General features: G+C 32.9%; 1 pseudogene; it reads left to right on the top strand.

The window, feature by feature from the left end:
• The first annotated feature begins 13,745 nt into the window (after positions 1 to 13,745).
• The window catches only part of LOC126886998 (heat shock 70 kDa protein cognate 4-like), a 45,254-nt pseudogene continuing 34,182 nt past the window's right edge, over positions 13,746 to 24,817 (top strand).

Here is a 24,817-nt window from a genome sequence, read left to right as displayed (position 1 = left end):
ACCAAAACAGTAAATAAACAATAATCGACTTTAATTATATTTTTACGAGAACAGATAAATGAATTAGCAGTTGAGATTCCAGGGGGTAACATCGATTTCAAGTAAATACTATACCACCAGTTACTTTCTGTGATATATTTAACGTGTAAATAAATGTATTAACAACGAACGATATTTACTACATCAACCCTCATAGTCGGGGTAACCACCCCTAAGTATCCAGGGTGGCTCAGAAGACAGGAGCCACCATAAGGGCACGGGAAAATGTAGATACTTGAAATCAAATGGCAAATCTGTTGGAATCCTCTGAATACGCGGGATAAAGATATCCTATCCCTTGAATTTATCCTTGGTGATTGTGGCCCCGCAAATTAATAATAAATTTATTTGAGAGTTACACTGAGAAGGTAAAATGACAATACTTGCAATAAACGCCACTACTATTCTCGATGTATAAAGGCCACTACTGTTCTCTAACATAAACACCTATATTCTATATTACTTTAGGACTGTATGTATCTTTTGATTCTACATCATATAAAATTAAGAAAAAACAGTTTGAACAAAAAAATAAAAAATAATTATGGGGGGGGGGGGCAAGCCCCTTTTCACTTAGGTTGGTCGTATTAACTCAGAAACCTTCCCGGGTTCATGTACAACAACTTTGATGAAGGTTATCATATGATGACCTTATTCATTCATTCCATGAATTTCGTCGATTCTCGATAATCACACCGCCGCCGCCGATTAAGATCATCATACGATCCAATGCATAGTTTGCGAGTCTATAAGATACATACATACTTACATACATACATACATACATACAAACATTCATTTTTATTTATATAGAAGAGGCAAATTTTAGATGGCTATTAAAAAATAACGGTTGGTGACAGCAAAGTGAAAATTTAGGACTTTATGTACCTTTTAATTATACATCATATAAAATTAAGAAAAAACAGTTTATCCAAAAAAAAAATAAAAAATAATTATGGGGGGGGGGGCAAGCCCTCTTTTCAGTTAGGTTCGTCGTACCAACTCAGAAACCTTCCCGGGTACATACATACATACATACATACATATAATACATACATACATACATACATATAATAACATACATACATACAAACATTCATTTTTATTTATATAGAAGAGGCGAATTTTAGATGGCTATTAAAAAATAACGGTTGGTGATAGAACCGTGAAACTTTAGGAGTGTATGTATCTTTTGATTTTACACCATATAAAATTAAGAAAAAACAGTTTGTCCAAAAAAATAAAAAATAATTATGGGGGGGGGAGCAAGCCTCGTTTTCACTTAGATTGGTCGTACCAACTCATAAACCTTCCCGGGTTCATGTACAACAACTTTGATATCATCATATGATCAAATGCATAGTTTGCGAGTCTATAAGGTACATACATACATACATAATACATACAGGGTGGAGCATTAGTGTGACAAAGTCCAATTACTCATTTGTCGTAAGAGATACGAAAAAAAGTTATTTAGGTAAAAGTTGGGGCACACATAGTACCATAATTTAAAAATATTTTTAAATATACAGGGTCGTCCGTATTGACAGGGTGACACAAACATATGTTTTTTTTAATGGAACACCCTGTATATTTTTACATTTTTGGATTTTCTCGATGTTTCCTTTCTTAAAATATATGGTTTTGTAATATTATACGAGGTAGTTTAAAAGTTAATTACGTTTTTTTGTTAATTTCTTAGCAAAATCTACACCCTGTAGAATTTTAGTGATTTGACATCAAATTGTTATTTTATGTTCAAACGATTTTTAATATAGTCTACTATTGTTAAACATTAACAGTATAGCGAAATGTTTAATTTTAGTATACAGGGTGGGTCGAAACTCGGAATGAGTATTTTCTGAGTTTTCTTAAATGGAACACCCTATATTTAAGTATTGTAATGAAATGATATTTTATGATACTTTTTTATTTCTTAAGCATTCCCTATACCTAAGTGCTTTAATTTGTAAGTTATTCGTGATTCTTTAAGCCAAACATTAATTGTAAGAAAAATTACGTGAAATTTTATTAGGTGGCTGTGAAAATATTTAATCAAAAATAATTTTTGGAAAAGAAAATACATCATAATCTAGTCTGATCCTTAATTTAGTACTATTGGATGAAATATCCAAATAAATTTGTAGTTACGGTTGTTGGTGCGCAAAATATTAATAAAAACATACAATATTCTCCCTAGTCGGCTATGACACTAAATTTCCTTAAAAATTTGACATTATACTATTTTTATAGATCCAGTTGCTTTGTTACCATTACTAATATGTATTTTTCTTATGAGAAACTGATTAATAAGATTTTGGTGCTAGTGGAATATAACAAAAATGTGCTACTAGCAATAAGAATTTTTCATCAGAAATTCCCTGATAGACGACAACTACAAGAAGAGAAACGTTTAAAAATATACTAGAACGGTTTCAACGGACTGATCATTTAGATTATGATAAATCTGCTCGAATAAAAACTATTGTAAGTGAAGAAAACAGCAATTAAATGTAATCCTTAGTGTCACTAAGGATCTGCATATTAGTACAATCGTTCTTACAATCTAAGTATCTAGTCTGTTGAAACCGTTTTAGTATACTTTCAAAAGTTTCTCTTTTTGATTGTCGTCTATCAGGGAATTGCTGATGATAAATTTTTATTGCAAGTAGCTAATTTTTGTTATACTCTCCTAGCACAAAGCCATTTTAATCCGTTCCTCATTAGAAAAATTAATATTAGTAATGGTATCAAACCAACTGGAACTATATAAATAGCATAATGTCAAATGTTTAAGCAAATTTTGTGTCATAGCCAACTAGGCAGACTTTTGTATGTTTGATTCATATTTTAAGCACCAACAACTTTAACTACGAATATATTTAGATATCTCATCCAATATTAATAAATTAAGGATCAGGCTAGATTATTATATATTTTTTTTCGAAAAATTACTTTTGATTAGATATTTTCACGGCTACCTAATGAAATTTTACGTAATTTTTGTTGCAATTAATGTTTGCTTAAAGAATGACGAATAACTTACAAATTAAAGCACTTAGGTATAGGGAATGCTTAAGAAATAAAAAAATACCATAAAATGTAATTTCATTACAATACTAAAATACAGGGTGTTCCATTTAAGAAAACTCAGAAAATACTCATTCCGAGTTTCGACCCACCCTGTATACTAAAATTAAACATTTCGCTATACTATTAATGATTAACAGTAGTAGACTATACTAAAAATCGTTTAAATGTAAATAGAAAATTTGATGTCAAATCACTACAATTCTACAGGCTGTAGATTTTGCTACGAAATTAACAAAAAAACTTAATTAACTTTTAAACTACCTCGTATAATATTACAAAACCATATATTTTAAGAAAGGAAATATCGAGGAGAATCCAAAAATGTAAAAATATACAGGGTGTTCCATTTAAAAAAACATAAGTTTGTGTCACCCTGTCAATACGGATACCCCTGTATATTTGAAAATATTTTTAAAATATGATACTATCTGTGCCCCAACTTTTACCTAAATAACTTTTTTTCGTATCTCTTACGACAAACGAGTAATTGGACTTTGTCACACTAATGCCCCACCCTGTATACAGTGCTAGTCAAAAGTCCGTACCCCCCCTCGTATCTTTTGAACGGTTATACCCTAATAGTGAAATTTGGAGGAAGGAAATAAACGGACGTAAGCTTCTTAACTAGTTATGACAGGTGACGTAATAGTGACAGATGACGTTACAGAGCCACTGTGACCGATAATTTTAAATAGGACCTTATGGTAAGTGATACCTCGTTTGAAAGGTATTTAGAATACCTATTCAGTCATACTAATTTTTTTGAGTTTAGGTTGATTTTGATTTTGGTGAATAAATTAAATAAATATAATATTGTAGTTTCGAATTTAATTAATAAAAATTCAAATGTCCGCCTATGAATTTTTTGGCAAAAAAGTTGACGTTTTTTAATTCTCTAGTAGTTTTTACGTCAACGTCAACCTGTTTGACAAGTAATCATAGGCGGAATTTTGAATTTTTATTAATTAAATGCAAAACTACAATCTTATATTTATTTCATTTGTTCATCAAAATTAGCTTAAACTCAAACACAATTAGTATGACTGAATAGGTATTTTCAATACCTTTCAAACGAGGTATCACTTGCCATAAGGTCCCATTTAAAATTATTGGTCACAGTGGCTCGGTAACGTCATCTGTCACTATTACGTCACCTGTCATGACTAGTTAAGAAGCTTACGTCCGTTTATTTTCTTCCTCCAAATTTCACTATTATAGGTATAACCGTTCAAAAGATACGAGGGGGGGTACGGACTTTTGACTAGCACTGTATACATTCATACATACATACATACATACAAACAAACATTCATTTTTATTTATATAGATAATAATTAACAAGAGAAACAGTGCTTCTTCTAATAAAAGAAGCACTGTTTTATGATCCTGGCAGTACTTACCCCAGTACTTGGGTCTAGGAGGTACACAGGGTTAGCGTGTAGGAGTGCTCGCCGTGCAGATGGAAAACTCCTCGTGAAAGCATCTCAGTGAATTTTGCTTCGTTCTTTGTGATGACTTTCGCAAATGAGGTGGGTTTGTTAGATTTGAATATTATCCGCCAGATACAAACTATGCGGAGGCATCCAGTTCTGTTAAGTCCATTTTAAGGTGGCTGTCAGTGTAGATTTGAGTTACACCTTTCAGGACGACCATACAGGTGAGAGTGGATGGATGGGTTGGGTTTTTCATTGTTGTTTGCGCTTGGGTGTGAGCGTGGTATGAGGATTCCTTAGTGTATCACGAAGGTTCTTTATCTCTACATGGTTTATAGGGTGTAGGGTGGAGAGGTGAGCTCACCACTGATAAGTTTGAGTGGAAAGGGATTTAATGAAGGATAATTGATTTGCCAAATCCTCATTCCTGACGAACTATAAAATACGTATACTTCTTTTGTAAGATAAAATAACCAAAGTTTATATTGGTTCTATCTTTAGAACATATCAACAACAATGAAGTATGCACAGCATATACCTCTTACTAGTTTCTGTTTTTATTTTGCTTTCCTTAGCAATATTTATTTTCCGTGAGTCACCTTTATTGAAAGATTTTTGCAAATTATATCTAATAAATTATAATAATTAATTGTTAATCGTATCATAATTTCTTATCACTGTATCTAAAAGTTTATCAATTCGCTTGGAATTTCAAGGTAAGTAAATACAAGGTGTACAATAATATTAGTCTTGTTTGTTATGTTATTAGTGTAGTCAATGGGGGTATTTGGTTCCGATTTCCATCCTAATACATCAATTTACTTGATATTTTCACGACAAGTAAAACATAGCTCAAGAAACAGAGTCTACCCTATGCCAAAATATACTTTTATCTTAGGCCTTCTCGGAAGTAGAAATTTTTTTGGTCAAAATAACCCCAGGACCTAATTATAAACAAAAAATGTTTTATAAAGATTTTTTTTAAATTACACACTTTTTGGGTTATTCGGGATTGAAAATTTGGCATTTTCATTGAAAAATGATTATCTTTTCGAACGTTTTTTTGCGAATAGCTTAACTATGCATCTAAAAAAAAAGTTAAGTGTATACTTAAATTGTATACTTACCTGAAGTTTTTTTCTTTTTTTTTTCTTTTGTATAGGCAGTACTGCCTGTTTTTCTTCAACGGTGCCAACGGTTATTCGTTAGCCTGCCCCTAAATTGTCGTTCCATCTCTTTCTTGGGCGTCTTATACTTTTTTTGCTTAACGGTGACTTGTCCCTGGCTGTTCTTACTATCCTTGATTCAGACATCCTGCTTATGTGTTGATTCCACTCTTCTTTTCTGATCTTTACCCAGGTATTTATATTGTCTACCCCATATATGCGTCTGATCTTCTTACCCTATCCTGTAATCCTTTTAAGCAATTAAACAATCCTTCTTAAGATCTTCATTTCGTTGGTCTCCAGATGTCTTTGTATTTTGCTTCTGTCTGCTCTTGTTTCGGCTGTGTAAGTCATAAACTCGCCTAATAGCTGACTTATATATTCGGGCCTTTGGTTCCACTCTTAGGTGTTTGTTTTTCCAAATTGTGTCGTTTAGGCATCCGGCCGTTCTACTGGCTTTAATTATTTGGTCTTTTACACCTCTTCTTCGATATTGTTGTCGGCTGATAGATTAATTCCTAGGTATTTGAAAGTCATTACCTACTTGTTGTATAATTTGATTGTCTAACTCCAATTTGCATCTTATTGGTTCTTTTGGCTATTATATTATTAAGCTTTTTGTTTTTGGGCTGATATTTTCATATTCATTTCTTTTGCGTTAATGTTGAATTCGTGTAGTAATCTTTGTAGGTCGTCTTCGCACTCTGCTAGTAACATGGTGTCATCAGCGTAACATAGTATTTTTTATCTCTCTATCGCCCATTTTGTGAGCTCCTTTTATCTTCACTTGCTTTATTATTGCACCCAACATTATGTTAAACAATAGATGACTTAGTGAATCTCCTTGCCGGATTCCTGTGTTTGCTTCTATGGGTTCTGTTATTACAAGCCCAATTACAAGACGAGAAAGTTAAGGAATCAGTTCAAAGACAACTGAACGAAAATTTAATTTGGGAAAATATTGGTGAAAATGTCGATGAGGGCCTAAATAAAATCGTAACAACAGTAAAACAAATCTGCGTGAGAAATTTACAAGGCAGGCCAAAGCTAAAAAAGCAGACTTGGATGACAGATGACATATTGAATTTGATGGAACAACGGCGACTAGCGAAAAACAACGAAACACTTTATAACAGCATACAAAAAGAAATTCGACGCAGAATACGAGAAGCAAAGAGTCAACATCTAGCCAAACAGTGTCATGACAATGAAGAACTTGAAAATAGATACGACACGTTTAACATGTATAAAAAAGTGAAAGAAGCGGCTGGTATCTTCAATAAGAGACAAACTGCATTGCTACAGGATGAACATGGTAAAGTAATATTTGAAGTAGAGGACAAACTTAAAGAATGGGAAAATTACGTCACGAACCTATTCGAAGACGATAGGAGTAGTTCACCTCCCGATATTAATAACTGCGACGGACCCCTAATAACACGCTCTGAGGTTATAAAAGCCATACAATCATCAAAAGATGGCAAAGCGACTGGTCCTGATGAAATTCCAACTGAAATATACAAGCTTATAAATGATAGCAATGTTTTAGAGGCTATAACTTCGTTTTTCAATACCATTTATACCAGCGGACAACAACTACCTAATGGTTGGTCTAATTCACTGTTTATAGCTCTACCTAAGACAACAGCAAAAACCTGTGCTGATTATAGAACCATCAGTTTGTTAAACCACTTATTGAAAATTTTTCTGAAGGTAATACATGGTCGTATCTATAATAAATGCGAGGAATACCTAGATGACACACAGTTTGGTTTCCGTAAGGGGTTTGAAACGAGAGAGGCACTGTTTGGAATGAACGTACTTGCTCAAAGATGTCGAGATATATCTGTAGACATATACTGTTGTTTTATTGACTTCCAAAAGGTATTTGATCGTTTAAGCACTCTATATTGATCGAAGCTCTAAAAGACATTGGCTTGGACGACCGAGATGTTCGAATAATTGCAAATTTATATTGGAATCAAACAACATCAGTTTTAGTAGATGGTGTGAAATCACAGGCTCTTAATATTAAAAGAGGAGTACGGCAGGGATGCCTCTTGTCACCCCTGCTTTTCAACGTTTACTCCAAAAGAATTTTCAGAAAAGCACTTTCTGGAAAAACAAGAAGGAATATTTGTGAACGGTGAAGTCATCAATAATTTGCGATATGCGGACGATACAGTACTCCTAGCTTCTAGTCAAGAAGATCTGCAAACACTACTTGATAGTGTCGTTGAGAGTTGTAGGGAGGCAGGTCTGGATCTGAACATACGGAAAACCAAAATACTCGTAATAAGTAAACAACAGCATATAAAACCGTCTATATATGTAAATAATACCAAACTTGAGCAAGTTGATAAAATCGTTTACCTTGGACAGCAATTAAATTGTAACGCAGAAAGTCACGGCGAAATTAGATCTAGGATAGAGCAGGCTAGAGCGGCTTTTAGAAGGATGTCCAAGGTGTTATCTAACAGAGACCTAAAATTGGCATTGAGGATCCACCTACTTCGCTGCTACGTGTTCTCGGTCTTACTTTATGGTGTCGAGTCCTGGACTGTGAATAAAATCGATCACAATCGCCTTGAGGCTTTCGAAATGTGGTGCTATGGAAGAATTTTAAAAGTTTCCTAGGTGGAGAAGATTCGAAACTCCACAATACTAGAACGTCTCAGCAAGACTACTGAGATCATAAAAAGCATCAAGCAAAGAAAGCTGGAGTATTTCGGACATGTAATGAGAGGTCTCAAATATAGGTTGCTACAAAATATCATGCAAGGAAAAATAGCAGGCAAACGCAGTCCAGGACGAAGAAGAACCTCATTGTTGAAGAACTTGCGAGATTGGTATGGTGTTGATACAAGTATGCCATTTAAGGTGGCAGTGAATAAAATTAAGATAGCTATAATGCTAACCAACGTTCTGAAAGGACATGGTACATGAAGAAGAAGGTTCTGTTATTATTCCATTGACTTTCATTTCTATTTTATTTCTTACATATATGTTTTCTATCAGTTTTATGATACCCAGTGGTATATTTTTGTCATGTAGTCTACTGCTACTTGTCGGCTTATAACATTCTCGCCATTTTCCGACTTCCAATCGCCACTTCGTCCGGTTGTTCCATACGTCCTCTTCTATGGCCCTTTCTCTCAGCTCTTTATTTATTCCTTCACTCCAACTTTTTCTCAGTCTACCTCGTTTTCTCTTTCCTTCTGGTTGCCATTTTAATACTTCTTTTGGTATTCGTTTATACCCATTCTTTGTATATGTCCGAACCAGATAAGTTGTTTTGCTGTTAGGTCATCTGTGATTGTTCGTTTGATTCCCATTATTTCTCTTATGCGTTCGTTGGTAATCCTTTCTCTTCTAAATCTTCCTGCGGCTCTTCTCCAAAAATCCATTTCCGTTGCTCTCAGCGTTGCCAGTGTTCTTTCTTTCAGTATAGTAGGTGTATTACATATTTTAATTGTATTCTATCAAATGCTTTCTCTAGGTCTATGAAACAGAAAAAGGCTAGCCTATTAGGTCTGGATCCCGCGTATGAAAAAAAAAAGTTGATTAATAGCAAGATTGATATATGGGAACACTGGAACAGGGGAAGTTTTAATTGTGGAACAGGTTAAAAATTTGGAACGGTCAGACCACGAAAACGGCACATGTATTTTGTCCGACAGAACAGACTTAAACTCTCCGAACAGAGATTAAACTCTCATGCAAAAATCAGACTGCCATTTATCACCAAATGAGCGTTTTTAATGAGTGGAACATGTAGAATATGTCAAATGACAAGAAGTATGACAGGTGATAAATAGCAGTCTGATTTTTGCATGAGAGTTTAATCTCTGTTCGGAGAGTTTAAGTCTGTTATGTCGGACAAAATAAATGTGCCGTTTTCGTGGTCTGACCGTTCCAAATTTTTAACCTGTTCCACAATTAAAACTGCCCCTGTTCCAATGTTCCCATATATCAAAGTTTATCCGACTAGACACCCTTAAGCTATTAACACATTTTCAGCTTGCTATTAATCAACTTTTTTTTCATACGCGTGATCCAGATCTATATTATATTCTAATGATTTCTCTGCCATTTGCCTTCACAAAAACTACATCGTTACATGATCTTCCACTTGAAATTCAGTTAAATTGTGTTTTTGACTAGGAAAGTGTTGTGGTAGTTCTTACTTTCATTCTATATACAGTATGTCCCTGTAAGTTGTATCCATATGGAAAACTTTTTTATTATTAATTTTACGAAAAAAAGTTATTCCTTATAAAAAGCTCTGCATGGTCCAAAACCTAAGATTTAACCATCAAATATCAAATTTTTTGAATATTATACGAGGTATGTCAAAAAGTTTGAATTTCACTCAAGAGTAAAGTAGCTTTATTTTTCGTAATATTGGAAATTGCTATTATGAAAAGTTGTTTTTAATTAAAAACTATATTCTAATATGCAATTATATCCTTCTAATTGAAAAAAACTTTTTTTTGAGAAATTATGGATAACTGTCATTATTTTTTTCAGTTATTTCAATTCTGATAACTCTTTTATTATAAATTTTACGAAAAAAAGTCTTCTTCTTCTTCTTCTTCTTCTTCTTCTTCTTCTTGTAATAGGACTATGTCCTGTTTCTTCTGTTACAGTCTTTGCTGCGATCCGGAGCTCCAACTCTCGTACCATCGTTTTTTGGGTCTTCCTATGGGTCGCTTGGTGTTGGGCTTCTGTGTTTTCGCCCAATGCGCCATACGTTCAGGGTCCATCCGATCTACGTGGTCTCTCCACATGCGTCGTCGCGCTCTTGTCCATCTCACTACGTCTTGAACGCCTAGCTCTCTCAATATGTCTTCGTTTCGTATTCTACCTCTGAGTGTGATACCTCTTATGGATCTTAGGGTTTTCATCTCTGTTGTTCTCATTATTTGTTTGGTCTTTGTTGTCTCGGCCCTTGTCCCAGCTGCGTATGTCAGTACGGGTCTAACACATGTCTTATAAATGCGGACTTTGCTTTCGGTGCTCATATATTTATTCCGCCAGATTATATCCCTCAGGAAACCAGATATTCTCGCTGCTTTCGTTGCCAGCTGTTTTGATTCTTGCCACAGATGCCTGTAGCTAGATATTTCCACACCTAAGTATCTGCAATCCATTACCTGTTCGATTATATGGTCGTCCACTACTAATTTACATCTAATTGGGTTCCTGGATATTACCATTGATTGGGTTTTCTCTTTGGATAGTGTCAGGTTATATTTTTCGGTGGTTATTTTGAATTTTTGTAGTAGGCGTTGTAAGTCATCTTCGTTTTCGGCTATTAAGATTGCATCATATGCGTAGCAAAGTATTCTCATGGTTCGGTTACCCATTTTGTATCCCTGATTCATTATGTTAACACTACCTATAACTTCATCCATTATTAAATTAAATAGGCATGGACTGAGGCTGTCCCCTTGTCTAATGCCTGCATTGATTTTGATTTCTTCCGTGAGCCCGTGTGTGGTTTTAATTCGTGTTTTGTTGGATCTATTGAGCTCTTTGATTATGTTTCTATACCTCTGACCTATGTTTTTCTTTTCAAGGATAGTGAGCACGTCCTTTAATCGTACTCTGTCGAATGCTTGTTTCAGATCTACAAAGCATGTGAGGCTTGTCGAATTCTATTGATTTCTCAACTAATTGTCGCATTATGAAAATAGCGTCTATTGTAGATCTGTTTGGGCGAAAACCCTGTTGTTCTTCCGATACAACGGCTTTCTTATATAGTTTTTGGGATAGAATTTTTGTCAATAGTTTTGATGTAGAATTGAGTAGTGTAATTCCTCGGTAGTTGGTAGGATCTGTCTTTACGCTTTTCTTGTAGATTGGTATTGTTATACTCTCTCCATTCCTCTGGTACTGTCATGTTGTTTAAATTTTTTGGAATAATGTTGTTATCTCTTCTATTATTTTGTACCTCCGTATTTAATTAATTCATTTGGTATATTATCCTGATCTGGTGATTTTCTATTTTTTGATCTTTTGATTGCTTCGTTTACTTCTTCTTGGGTGATGTTGTCATTCTCTGTTTCTTCTTGGTGAATGTTTTGTAGGTCATTTCTTTGTACTTCATTATTATCGTCGTTATCGTCTTTGTATAGATTCTCGAAATGAGTTACCCATTCTTCTGGTTTTATTGCGTTAATTTGTAATTCTTCGGTAACCGGCTTCTTCCTGTTCCTCAACATGTTCCATACCTTCCTTTGACCTCCTCGTAAATCATGTTCCATGTCATTTGAGAATTTTTCCCAATATATTTGTTTTAGATCTTTGATTCTGTTAGTTGTTCTATTTCTTTCTGATTTATATCTTTGATACTCTTCTGGGGTCCTATTGTTAATATATCTCACGTATGCATCTTTCTTCTCTTTTGCTAAATCTTTGACTTCCTGTGTGAACCATGGTTTTTGGTTTCTGCCGCTGTTTAAGTCAATCGTTCTTTCTCCAATGGCTTCTTTTGCACTACTAGTTATATGATTTTTTATTTTTTCCCATGTTTCGTTTATATTGTCTGTGATTTCAATAGGGCTAAGATTGATCTTTTCCTCAAGTCTATTTTGGTAGAGATCCTTAGTACTTTCGTCTTGTAGGGATTCTATGTTGAACTTGGTGATGTAGTTAGGTGGTTTCTTTCTCTCTATTATGTACGCGTGACGGTACTTAAATATAACCATTCCGTGTTGCGTTCCGACATTCGCAGACGTCATTGTGCGTACGTCAAGTACTTCCCGTGGGTGAACTTTTCTGTTGGTTATCACATAGTCAATCATCGATCTGTGGCCCCTTGTGTTAGTGAATGTATATTTATGTTGTTCTTTGTGGTCAAAGTATGTATTGTTGATACGCAACTCGTGTGCACATATCTCTATTAGTGAATCTCCGTTATCATTTGTTGGTGCTTCGTTGAACTTGTGCATTATTCCTTGGATGGGTGTAGTGTATTTCCTATTCTTGAGTTGAAATCTCCCAACAAGAATATTTTTTCTGTTTGTGGCAATCTATCTAGGGTCTCTTGAAGTTTTTCGAAAAAAAGTGATTCTTAATAAAAAGTTCTGGATGGTCTAAAACTTAAAATACAACCATCTTATATTAAATTTTATCAATTTTATACGAGGTATGTCAAAAAAGATACATTTAGATCAAAAGTAAAGTACCTTTATAGTTCAGAATATTTCAATTAGAAGAATGTAATTACATACTGAAACATAGTTTTTAATTCTAAATAACTTTTCATAATAACAATTTTCGATATTGTGAAAAATAAACTTATTTTACTCTTGAGCGAAATTAATATTTTTTGACATACCTCGTATAAAATTGATAAAATTTGACAAAAGATGGTTGTATTTTAGATTTTAGACCATGCAGAACTTTTTATTAAGAATCACTTTTTTTCGTAAAATTTATAATAAAAGAGTTATCTGAATTAAAATAACTGAAAATAATGTTAGTTATCCATAATTTTTCAAAAAAAAAAAAAATTTCAATTAGAAGGATGTAATTGCATACTAGAATACAGTTTTTAATTCCAAACAACTTTTCATAATAGCAATTTTCAATATTGTGAAAAATAAAGCTACTTTACTCTTGAGTGAAATTCAAACTTTTTGACATACCTCGTATAATATTCAAAAAATTTGATATTTGATGGTTAAATCTTAGGTTTTGGACCATGCAGAGCTTTTTATAAAGAATAACTTTTTTTCGTAAAACTAATAATAAAAAAGTTTTCCATATGGATACAACTTACAGGGACATCTGTATATTTTGGGGTGCTGAATCCGAATATGAGGTTTGCGGATAAAATTTCGTAACGCAACATCGAAAAAATCGCGAAAAAAGTGAAAAATTGCTGTTTTTTCCTGCTTTTTGCTTAAATCTCGAAAACTTTTAACTTTTAGTAAATGGTCTGTTAACAGAAATTAAAGTACTTAAAATTCTCTACAAATACCACAATTTAGTTTTTTTTTCAGACTAGTCGTTCCGTCTGAAGTGCGAGTTGAAAATGGGTAATTTTCAGCGGTTTCTGCAAAACCCACTGTTTAGGTAGGAGAAATCTTCAAATCTTATTGGTTTATTAAAAAAAAAAAAGAAGAAATGGTTGTTAGGGAAACGAATCAACGTTAAATTTTGGAAAAAACGCAAAGTTCCTTTATCGAATTATTTACATGTGGTTTTTTATTTAAACTGTTACGAACGGCGCACACCACCGCATAAAAACGACGCAACGCGTACGAGTACGAAATTTCAATAGCTCACAAATCACAAAAACTTGTGGATAGCACTGCACACACAGACATGGAACTTGTCTCAAGACGGGTCGCAAAGCCTCTATACCTCTCATCTGGCTGCTCAAAAATTCCTAGTGGACCAATTCCTACATGTGATGAGTGGTGGTGATACTACTTTTCCATTGTTTAATTAGCGGAAACTGAAATATCTTAAAGTTCTGCAGAAGAACACAGACTTGCAACCAACCATTGAGGCTTTCAAAGACCCTAATGCACATCAAGATGAGATTGCCAGAGCAGGAAACATGTTTCTCATGGCTCTATATGGAAAAAAAGAGACCAGTCTGAACGATTTAAAATACAGACAATACGTATATTCATCATACAAAAATAAGACCAACATTGCCTCATTACTCCCTTCCGAAGCTGCTGCACGAGAGCATTCACTGAGAGTTTACTATATCAGGTGCAGCAATGGTTACCCTTATATCAAGCCACACCTAACGAGCAACAAAAAGGTCCAATTGAGAGGGGGTGGAAAAAACTACTAGTGGTCTCGTGCCAGTGCCAACCACTTTGGACCCTGCACCAAAGTCAATACTCCGGTATATTTCATGTAAATGTAAAAAGGGCTCTCAACGCAATTGTGGATGCAGGAAGGCGGGCCTCCGTTCGTGCCCAATTTGCACATCATGCGAAGAACTGTGTAACAACGTTGAGCCCCCGGAATACAGCTCTGACATAGACGTAGAAGAAATCTAAGAAAGACACAAAGGTATGTAGAATTTCACAAGTTATTTTGTAGTCATTCATCTCTCCTTGATATATGGTTACAATTCAGTATCTCACCATCTCTTTTATTATCCAGGAGAACGACCCTGACGCTGACGATGGAGCAATCAGACCCTGAGCCAGGATCCGATGCCATCGAAGAACCTCAGTACAATGCGGAAGGTATGTTTAATCTCACAATCTATTATTACGATCTGAAATTACTTCTTGTTATGAGATAAAGATGCCTTATATTAATTACATTAATTAATTAATAATTTTAATTGCTACTCATAAAACAAAACAAAATTTAATAAACTTTTTCCATAAAACATATTCTCAGAGCTAATTCATTATATGTATTACCTTTATTTTGTGGCTTCTAGTATTTCTCGTTGTTTGCTTTATCCAGGACAAACAGGGAAAATAAATATACTCAAAAACTCATATAAATTTTATAACTACTATTTATTTTCAAAATTGGAAAGAAATCCTTTGTAAAAGGTATAACATTTTTTTTATTAAAAATCCCTTAAAAGGGCTACATCACAACAAAACGTTTTCGATTTTTATAAAAAATCATCATCAGTGTTCGATAAACTGGATGCTAGCTGAGTTTATCGAACACTGATGATGATTTTTTATAAAAATCGAAAACGTTTTATTGTGATGTAGCCCTTTTAAGGGATTTTTAATAAAAAAAAAAATTTATACCTTTTACAAAGGATTTCTTTCCAATTTTGTGATTGATGGTATACAGCCAACTACAGGAAAACTTTTTCTTTTCCTTGTGGATTTTACTATTTATTTATATACTATACCATAAATTAAATAAATTAAAATGTATGCTAAACTTTTTTTGTTGTAAAATTTCTTATCTAATCATAAAGAAAAACCTTTTATTCTATTATCTCTTTTGTGAACCAAATTCATTCAATTGAATCGGTAGATTGTTCTTATTATTATTATAAAAAGAAAACAAATTTTATTTTCCATTTTTAAATCGATTACTTATATCTTCTATCAATTTATGAATGAACAATTTATGTTGTAATACTATTAAGTTGACGCGGCTTTCAAAAAAAAAACAAATATGGTATGTAATACAGAACAACTCTCTCTTTTCACAAATAATCTGATTAACCTTTGTCGACGTCCTTATTTATTCTACTGTATTGTGTTGTCCTAGTTCTCCCATGACGTGCTCCTCTGATTCTGCCAAATGTGCTTCTCCTTTTAACTGTTTCAAGCACTCGTTCGAATTCTCTCCACAAATTAACATCTCCGACTCGATAAAAAACAATATCAATCTTTAGAATCCAAAAATTTTTCCCTCAACTAGGCACCTCGTGCAAAGTTTATACAGGGTGTCCCGAAAAGATTGGTCATAAATTATACCACAGATTCTGGGGTCAAAAATAGGTTGATTGAACCTCACTTACCTATATACAATAGTGCACACAAAAAAAGTTACAGCCCTTTGAAGTTACAAAATGAAAATCGATTTTTTTTTTCATGTATCGAAAATTCTTAGAGATTTTTTATTGAAAATAGACATGTAGCATTCCTATGGCAGCACATCTTAAAAAAAATTAAAGTGAAATTTGTGCACCCCATAAAAATTTTATGGGGGTTTTGTTCGTTTAAACCCCCCAAACTTTTGTGTACGTTCCAATTAAATTATTATTGTGGCACCATTAGTTAAACACAGAGTTTTTAAAACTTTTTTGCCTCTTAGTACTTTTTCGATAAACCAGTTTTTATCGAGATATTTTGAATAATTGTCGAATCCACCACATATTTGTATATGGTTAAGTACGATTATCGGGACATCTTGAATATTAGTGCACCCTAATATGTCTGTGTCTTGGAGAAGCTTATTGAAGGAGGCCAAGGCTCGATTTGGGCTGTAGTGCCATTGGATGGATGGAATATGTCTATGTAGATTTTGTCATTGGATCCGACCATCACTTGTAACACCGTTGCCGTATCCTCTATTTTTTCATACTATCACGTTACATTTTTTTGTGATATTATACACGAGCGGAACACCCTCAAAAAAGCGCTTAGTTTTCGAGATACTGACCACGGAGGGGTGAATGGCTAATTTTATTCATACTTTATATTTTAGAGGTTGCTGAAAACGAAAATGAGGTTTATTTTGAATTTTATGTGGAGGAACATTGTCAAAATCGAAATTTAACCTAAAAATAAAAAAAAAAATGAAATCACGTTTTTTGCGTTTACCTCGCTACAACTCTGTTCCATTTTAATATTTTTTTCTGAAATTTTTACAGTATATACCTACCTCTAACATTTCTGAAGACAAAGGTACCTGCTTCAAGTTTTTATTCTTATCATGATAAAGGTTATGAATTTTTCAAAAAAAAAGGTGCGGATTTGTGCATTGCAAAGTTTAATCGCAAAAGTTGTGTGACGAAGTTTAAAATTTAGCTTCTTAATCACGTTTATTTGAAAGTAGAGAGTACAAAGAAGTTTTCTGGTAAGTTTTAGATCAAAATGTTTTATAGAAAAAAAAAATAGTGCAACTTTTAATGTCGACATTAGAAATCCCCAATATAACGCTTATTTTTTGAGGGACAGACAATCTATGTCTAATTTCTCACCTTTAGTACTATCCTTGGATTATAAGCTTTCATTTGACACCTCATTTGTCATTCTACCTAGTATAATGACGGAGAAGTAAACGTTCTTATTCTATTATTCTTGTAGGTAGTAAATTTAACATTGATTGAAATTATGAAAGAAATGGCATGGCAACACTGTGACGCACAAACATAGGATTCAGCTGTGCGTTACATGGGTTCACTAATATCCAAGATGTCCGATTATCGAGACCTGTTATAATCTGAAAATTTATTTATAATGTACATTTTTGGGTATAATTTGAAAAAGAAGCCACATCTCGATAAAAGGTGACTTATCAAAAAAAGACTAAGAGGCAAAAAACTTTTAAAAACACTGTGTTTCACTAATGGTACCACAATAATAGTTTAATTGGAACGTACACAATCATTTGGGGGGTTTAAAGGAACAAAAGCCCCATAAAATTTGTATGTAAATATATTAAAAAAGAAGCCGCATCTCGATAAAAACTCGCTTATAGAAAAAATACTAGGAGGCAAAAAAGTTTTAAAAACGTCGTGTTTAACTAATGGTACCACAATAATGAATTAATTGGAACGTACAACAAAAGTTTTGGGGGGTTTAAAGGAACAAAACCCCCATAAATTTTTTATGGGGTGGACAAATCTCACTATAATTTTGTTTTAAGATGCTTCTCCCATGAGAATGATATATGTTCATTTTTAATAAAAAATCTCTGATAGTTTTCGATATATTGAAAAAAATCGATTTTCATTTTGTAACTTCAAAGGGCTGTAACTTTTTTTATGAGCACATTTGTACTAAGGTAAGTTAGGTTTAATCGAACCATTTTTGACTCCAGAATATCTGGTATAATTTATGATCAATCTTTTCGGGACACCCTGTATAATACTGCTACCCGTTACTTACATAACCCAGGCAACCAAGCAGTGGCGGCTCGTGGTAATTTAAGGAGGGTGTTCAATTAAAGAATGTAATTATACAAACGGTGAATAAGCGCCGCAGGAGAAAAATTTTTGGGGCCTCGCCAAAAGATGTTCTGTAAAATGAAACCTATCTTTGACCCGATTAGTCAGGATGTCACACACTTTTTTTGTTTTGTGCAGAATATGATACCTACTGAATGATGGCGCTTCTTCGGTGGTGAAGGTGGAGCCAGAAGTTACGAATAATGAAATGGCTTTGTCAAAACTGTTTAAAATCCGTTTATTTTAACGGCATCCAAAGACCGAGATTGAAATCATAGTTTTATTCTTTGAAAATACTAAACATGGAAAACAAAATAAAGAATGTAGTTTATCACACCCACATAATCATTAAGTTTTTCTATATTGTTCAACTTTAAAACGATGTTTAAACTTTTTGTTTCTTATTGCACATTCTTGTACCAAGTTTATCTCCGGCCAAGTTAGTCCATTCTTTTTATAAGAAGTCGATTTTCAAAACTATTTGCATTTTCTTTTATAAACTTCACGGAATAAGGCTCCACCATCCTAAAAAAACTACCTACCAATATTGTATTTAATAAAATCCCACAACAGAAAATGCCAAACTGTGAATCGAAACGCTTCGCCCCGATCTCTGTGTGCAGTGCACAAATGGTCAATGTTTTAAGATAGGAGAATCCCTGGTTCACGGATTTAAGAGCTCTCGTTCTTCTATAGGGTTACTGTATAGTGGCTGGGTTCAATTTGAATTCTGCACTTACCACGTGCATTTAGCGTAGCGGTGTTGTGCAAACAAATTATGTGATTAATAAATACAGTTATATTTTAATTATACTATGATATTTATGAGATTTAAGAAAAAATATTTTAATGATATTTATGAGATTTTTAAAAATATGTATTTTAATGAAATTTGATTGGGTGTTCACTGCACAAGTGAACCAATGGAGAAACCGCCCCTGCAACCAAGTGACGTCAAGAACGTTGAGGAAACGTCAGTTTTTGGTTGAATATATAATATATACACGTGTTTGAAGATTACGTAGTATAAACGTCTTTTGTAGGTGATTTTAAATACGTAAGATTAATGACGTTAAAATACGTCTTAAAAACACGGTTTCATTTCAGGCAGCCCAAGTCTGACGTCACAAAATTGGGAGGAGCTTAAAGACTTAATGCTTATGACTCCAAACAATATCCATAGACAGTTTTTCATTTATTGTTTACGTGCTTTGTGTGGTGAAATAAGACTTTTCATTTAGATATTTAGTTAAAGAAATGTGTTAATTAAGAGGTTTTCATTTATTTTTCTCAAGTGAGTTAGTTTAATGCAATAATTCTTCTTGAAAATTGTTTGAGGTTATGGTTTAATTTGTTTTGGTGTTTATTTTCTGTTAATGAACTAATTATTGTTTGTTATCGAGTTTAATTAAATTAATTTGTTAATAAATTATTTATTAGTTTATATGTTGTTTCAATTTTGACACAGTATGTATATATAAAAAGTGAAAATTCTATACAGGTATGTTGTATTGAGGGTATTGTAATTCTATACATTTTAGAGAGTCTTCCATTTGGTTTTACTTTAAGATTATGGGCTAAATTTAAAACGGTTAAATGAAAAATTGCAATACCAACAATGCCCATACGAATATTTATCTGTGTATCTTTAAAAACATAAAATGAAAAATAATCTAAAAAACGACATAAAAACTACGTTTTTGATATAATGTATTTAAAAGGTGATTGAAATGACGTCAATTATGGTGGGACAAATTCACGTGACTTTCGACGTCGAAAAAACGTGATAAACTGACGTGGTTTGGTGATAATTATGACGTTTTTTCAACGTTTTGTAAACGTTATTTGGTTGCCTGGGAAACTGGAATCTTTTCGGACACAAGGAGTTTGGACTTCACGACTCGGTCTCGTTTTCGTCTCACACGATTCTGCTTCCACGGTCACCAAATTAACACACTTTGCACAAATACACTACTTTAAAACCGGACTGATATCTTTCGATGGTAATTACACAATGATTCCTTTTTTCTCTCATCAATTTTAAACTCACCACTCCATTCTCCTTCTATCGCTATCATAGCCAATCACACGCATTCACCAAACATCATATCCCTAATTTATTTTCTTAAGAAAAATTAGTATTGTATACAAAGATTATTTCTTCTTAATTAATAGGAGATATTAAAATTATTTTTATTTACAATCTAAAAAACCCTATATCCTAAACTAAACAAAAATGTTCACTATCATTTCTTTCTAGGAAACCATTTAGAAGGCATTGTCTATTGTTAAATCAACCTCGGTATACATTAACTTTCTAAACAACCGTTGTAGTCCGTTCTTTTGAAATTTATAAAATGTTCGTAGAAACTCTACCACTAAAATTTTAGATACTCTTCTGCGAAATACTTCTTACTGCCAAGTTATTTTATTTACAAAATTTGACCATATACATGGTCATGAAAATCTACGGTCTCGTGGTCTTTGATATAAAATTATTTTTTAAATTCTCTCCATAAAAATTATTTAACACTATATTGCAATTCTTATCTCTCCTTTAGAACTGACAACACCTCTTTTATTTTCCAGAACAAGCAAAACATGTATCGGAACTCATAGCCACCGGAAAACCACATCCAGGACCTTCTAAAAGACAACGGTTCATATAATTTTGTATTATATAGCATTTTGTATTATAATTTGTAATATTAATAATCACGATATTTTAAATTTTATTTTGTTAGAGTCCTTGTTTCTGTGATTGGTACTGAATTTGTACAATTTCGACAAATTTAATCATTTGTGCAGAATACTAGGAGAAAATTATCAAATGACAGCATTCTAATAAAAATAAAGTTTTGGAATGTAAATAGTGGATTTTGCAGAGTTCGTTAAAAATTGCAAATTTTTAACTCGTATGTACTTTAGACCGAACGGTTTGTCTGGAAATAAATCTAAATAGTGATATTTGTAGATAATTCTAAGTACTTTTATTTCTGTTAACAGATCATTTACTAAAAGTTAATAGTTTTCGAGATTTAAGCAAAAAGCGGGAAAAAGCAGAAAATTTTTGCTTTTTTGCGGTGTTTTCAATGTTGCGTCACGAAATTTTGTCCGCAAACCTCATATTCGGATGCAGCATCCCAAAATACATGTAGAATGAAAGAAATCAGAACTACCCCAAAACTTTCCCATTAGGGGACTCCTAGAGCAGGGGTCACCAATTAGCGGACCGTGGTCCGCATCCGGACCGTGAGCTACTTTTGTGCGGACCGTCATTAAATTCAGAATATAGCGTTTCGCAATTTTGAAAATGTTTGCCATGAAATTGTATATTATGTTTGACTCAACTTATGTGTGCGAAGCCGCTTTATCCAATGAGAATCAGTTGCACCAAACTCACTCCAAACTTCAGATAGGTTGTACATAATAAAAAATGTCATTCTTCTCACTGATAATTTAATTTTGTAAAGAGTTTTCCCTTTATTGTTATATTTATTATAATCATTAATTTTGAATTTAAGTAAACTGTAATATAAAATTATTGTCATATGTGAGTTTTTTTATATTCATTTCCTCTCTACTATATGTTAAGTGGGAGTACTTTTAAGGTGTGCAGGTTTTCAGATTTAATAAGTTTGCAACAAACAGCTTTCATTGAAACTAATGTAGAAAAGATAACAAATTATTTACCATTTCTTACTAAGTATGATTATTTATTTTAAATTTCTGTTTTAATAACTGGATTTCAAGAAAGTTAATATATCTATGTACAAAACTGAAGATGTCTAAAAACTTGAGAAAGACGTTATTAACCCTTAAACGCCCAACCTTTTATAGGTTCCATGTAAGCCCAAGGGTGGGTAAAAAATGTCCACCTCGAAAATAGCTAATATATTTATTGAGAGTTGTTACAAATGTTAGAAAATGAATTAAACAGAAGAAATGGAAAGAATCTTATGCATAGTAAACACAGCATCTTCTAAAATTTTAATATAAACGATGTACAAACCTTACAACAAAATTACGATGTACATCAAAATTAACATAACATTAAAAGCCAGTAATTCAGATTTGTCGATTTTTTTGACATTCTTCCTTTCGTCCTCATTAGTGTGGCGAATAATTATGTCGATTATGTAATTATATGGTCGATAATTATGTGCATTATGTTTTTGCCGACGAGAAATTATATAGAAACCTTTACCCAAGGGTGGACTTTTTGTGCCCACCCATATTTTGAATTCAAGATATTACTTTTATTTTTTAAAATATCGGTAGAACCAAATTAACATTCGATAAAGGGTCCTCTTTTTAACAATAAATAATTTTTGAAAAATTTCGGGACATGTAATAAATATGTTATAAGGGAATACGCATTAGGTGGACATTTTTTATCCACCCTTGGGCGTTTAAGGGTTAACATCCAAACTATAAATTCCTAACTTTTAAAATATTCTCAGTAACTATTTACAATACTTCTATGTTACTGATAATAACATCAAAACAATACACAATGAATTTATATTTTATTTATTGTACCAGGAAAGTATTCAACTCTAAAGAGGCCAAAAACAATCGGATATTATTAGGTTTCCTTTCCATATTATGTTGTGAGGCCGCTTCCGAATGACAAATTTTCTGATTCGACTTTTTTTTGTGGATTCCTGTTCAAAAATGTCCCCTTAAACAAATCAGAAGGGGCCCGGGATGCCGGGCAAAACAATATTTTTATACAAATTCAAAATTACCTTTTTGTCCCAGAAATTGGATTAAAAAAAGGTTCTTGTCATTTTTTTCAAAAATTGATAGTTTTCGAGTTATAAGCGATTTAAAATCTGAAAAATGTGAAAATACCTACGCATTTTCAAGGTTTGAAAACTCATATGTAAATTATTAGTTTTCAGGTTGCCAAGTGCCTAAATTGAAGTTTATAAATTCAATTTTAAGATTCTAACGAGTAATCGGGGCTTACTTCAATATAGACCGTTGTTTTTAATTGTTAATTATGCGAGTCAACTCAACATTGGGAACTTGCACAAAAAAATTTTTTTGCATAAAATTGTTAATTTATGTTTAAAAATGTTATATTCAAAATATTACGTCTTAACAATGAATAGTGTACGTACAACATCTGATCAAAGTTTCACGCCTAAAATTTCCGTTTCAAACAACTTCAAAAGCGCGAGCTTGGGTCTACGTCACAGGCCACATTTATCGTTTTCGTCCGTTTGCTTTGAATGCAGTTTGCCATTGCCATTTGTGCGTGTCGAATAACTGTGATGTTTGCTCGGTATTTATGTTATTGTATTTAGTGTAGTTTAGTGTATTTAGTGTGTAATATACTTTATCAAAATGGAAAACAAATCTGCGCAATATAAGTACTGTATAGTGCCTGGATGCACCTGGATGCATCAAAAAGTTCTTTTTTATGAAATTACTTTTGTCGTTTCTTGTGTTGAAAAAAGAAACAAGTAACTTAAAAATAAACAAAACTTAGTAATAAAAGTAAGAGTAACTAAAAAGTATTGGTGCTACTATAGTATGCGGTCTACAGTCATGTTTCTACTATAGCTTGCGGTCTACCGAGGGATGCTGTGTGAGTATACCTTATTCCACGAACATACGCCTGTTTTGGATTACTTCGACAACGAATATTTTACTGTGCAAAATAAGAAGAACGAAAGTAAATTGCAAATTACATTGTTGTTTATTGGAATAATTATTAGCGCCATTTACTTTCGTACTTCTTATGTTGTACAGTAAAATATTCGTTGTCGAAGTAATCCAAAACAGGCGTATGTTCGTGGAATGGCCCATATAAGCTGAGATGATAAAGATACTAACTTGTAAAATTACAATAATGATTCTTCTTATTTATGCGTATTATTAACTTTGTAAAGAAGGGTTTTGTTGGCTATCGGTACGTCTGCTAATCACCATAATCTTTTCTCAGAAGGCTTTGAACACAATAATGAAAGGCTCCAGTAGGTACTAATAAACATTACAATCAAATATAATAAACTTTATAAAAATTTAGTTTCTTTATTATTATGCAAATTACACCGTAATCTTTTCCAGGATATACGAAATCCTTCGATTAGAGTTAGGTAGATGAAACCCACGGGGAAAACCGTTTACTATAATACATATAATGGTACCAATTTCAGTTTGAAACTAAGCTGATTGGGGAACTACTTACAATATATAAGATGAACATAAATAATACGTAGGAATTTTCAATTAAAGACGATTAAAATGAACTGTTGTACTTAATCGCTTTCTTTTGAAAACCCCTCGTGAGTAATAATACTTATACGTTATAAACACATTAGTAATTTCTAAAGATTTATAAATTTGACTTTAAAGTAAATAAACTGATTGTAGAACTACGCAAGAATACAAATAATAGCTGGTAATATCCATTTAAATACGATTAAAATGTAATA

Source organism: Diabrotica virgifera, chromosome 6, assembly GCF_917563875.1.
Source record: "Diabrotica virgifera virgifera chromosome 6, PGI_DIABVI_V3a".
Lineage (NCBI taxonomy): Eukaryota > Metazoa > Arthropoda > Insecta > Coleoptera > Chrysomelidae > Diabrotica > Diabrotica virgifera.
This window is presented reverse-complemented; position numbering and strand designations above follow the sequence as displayed.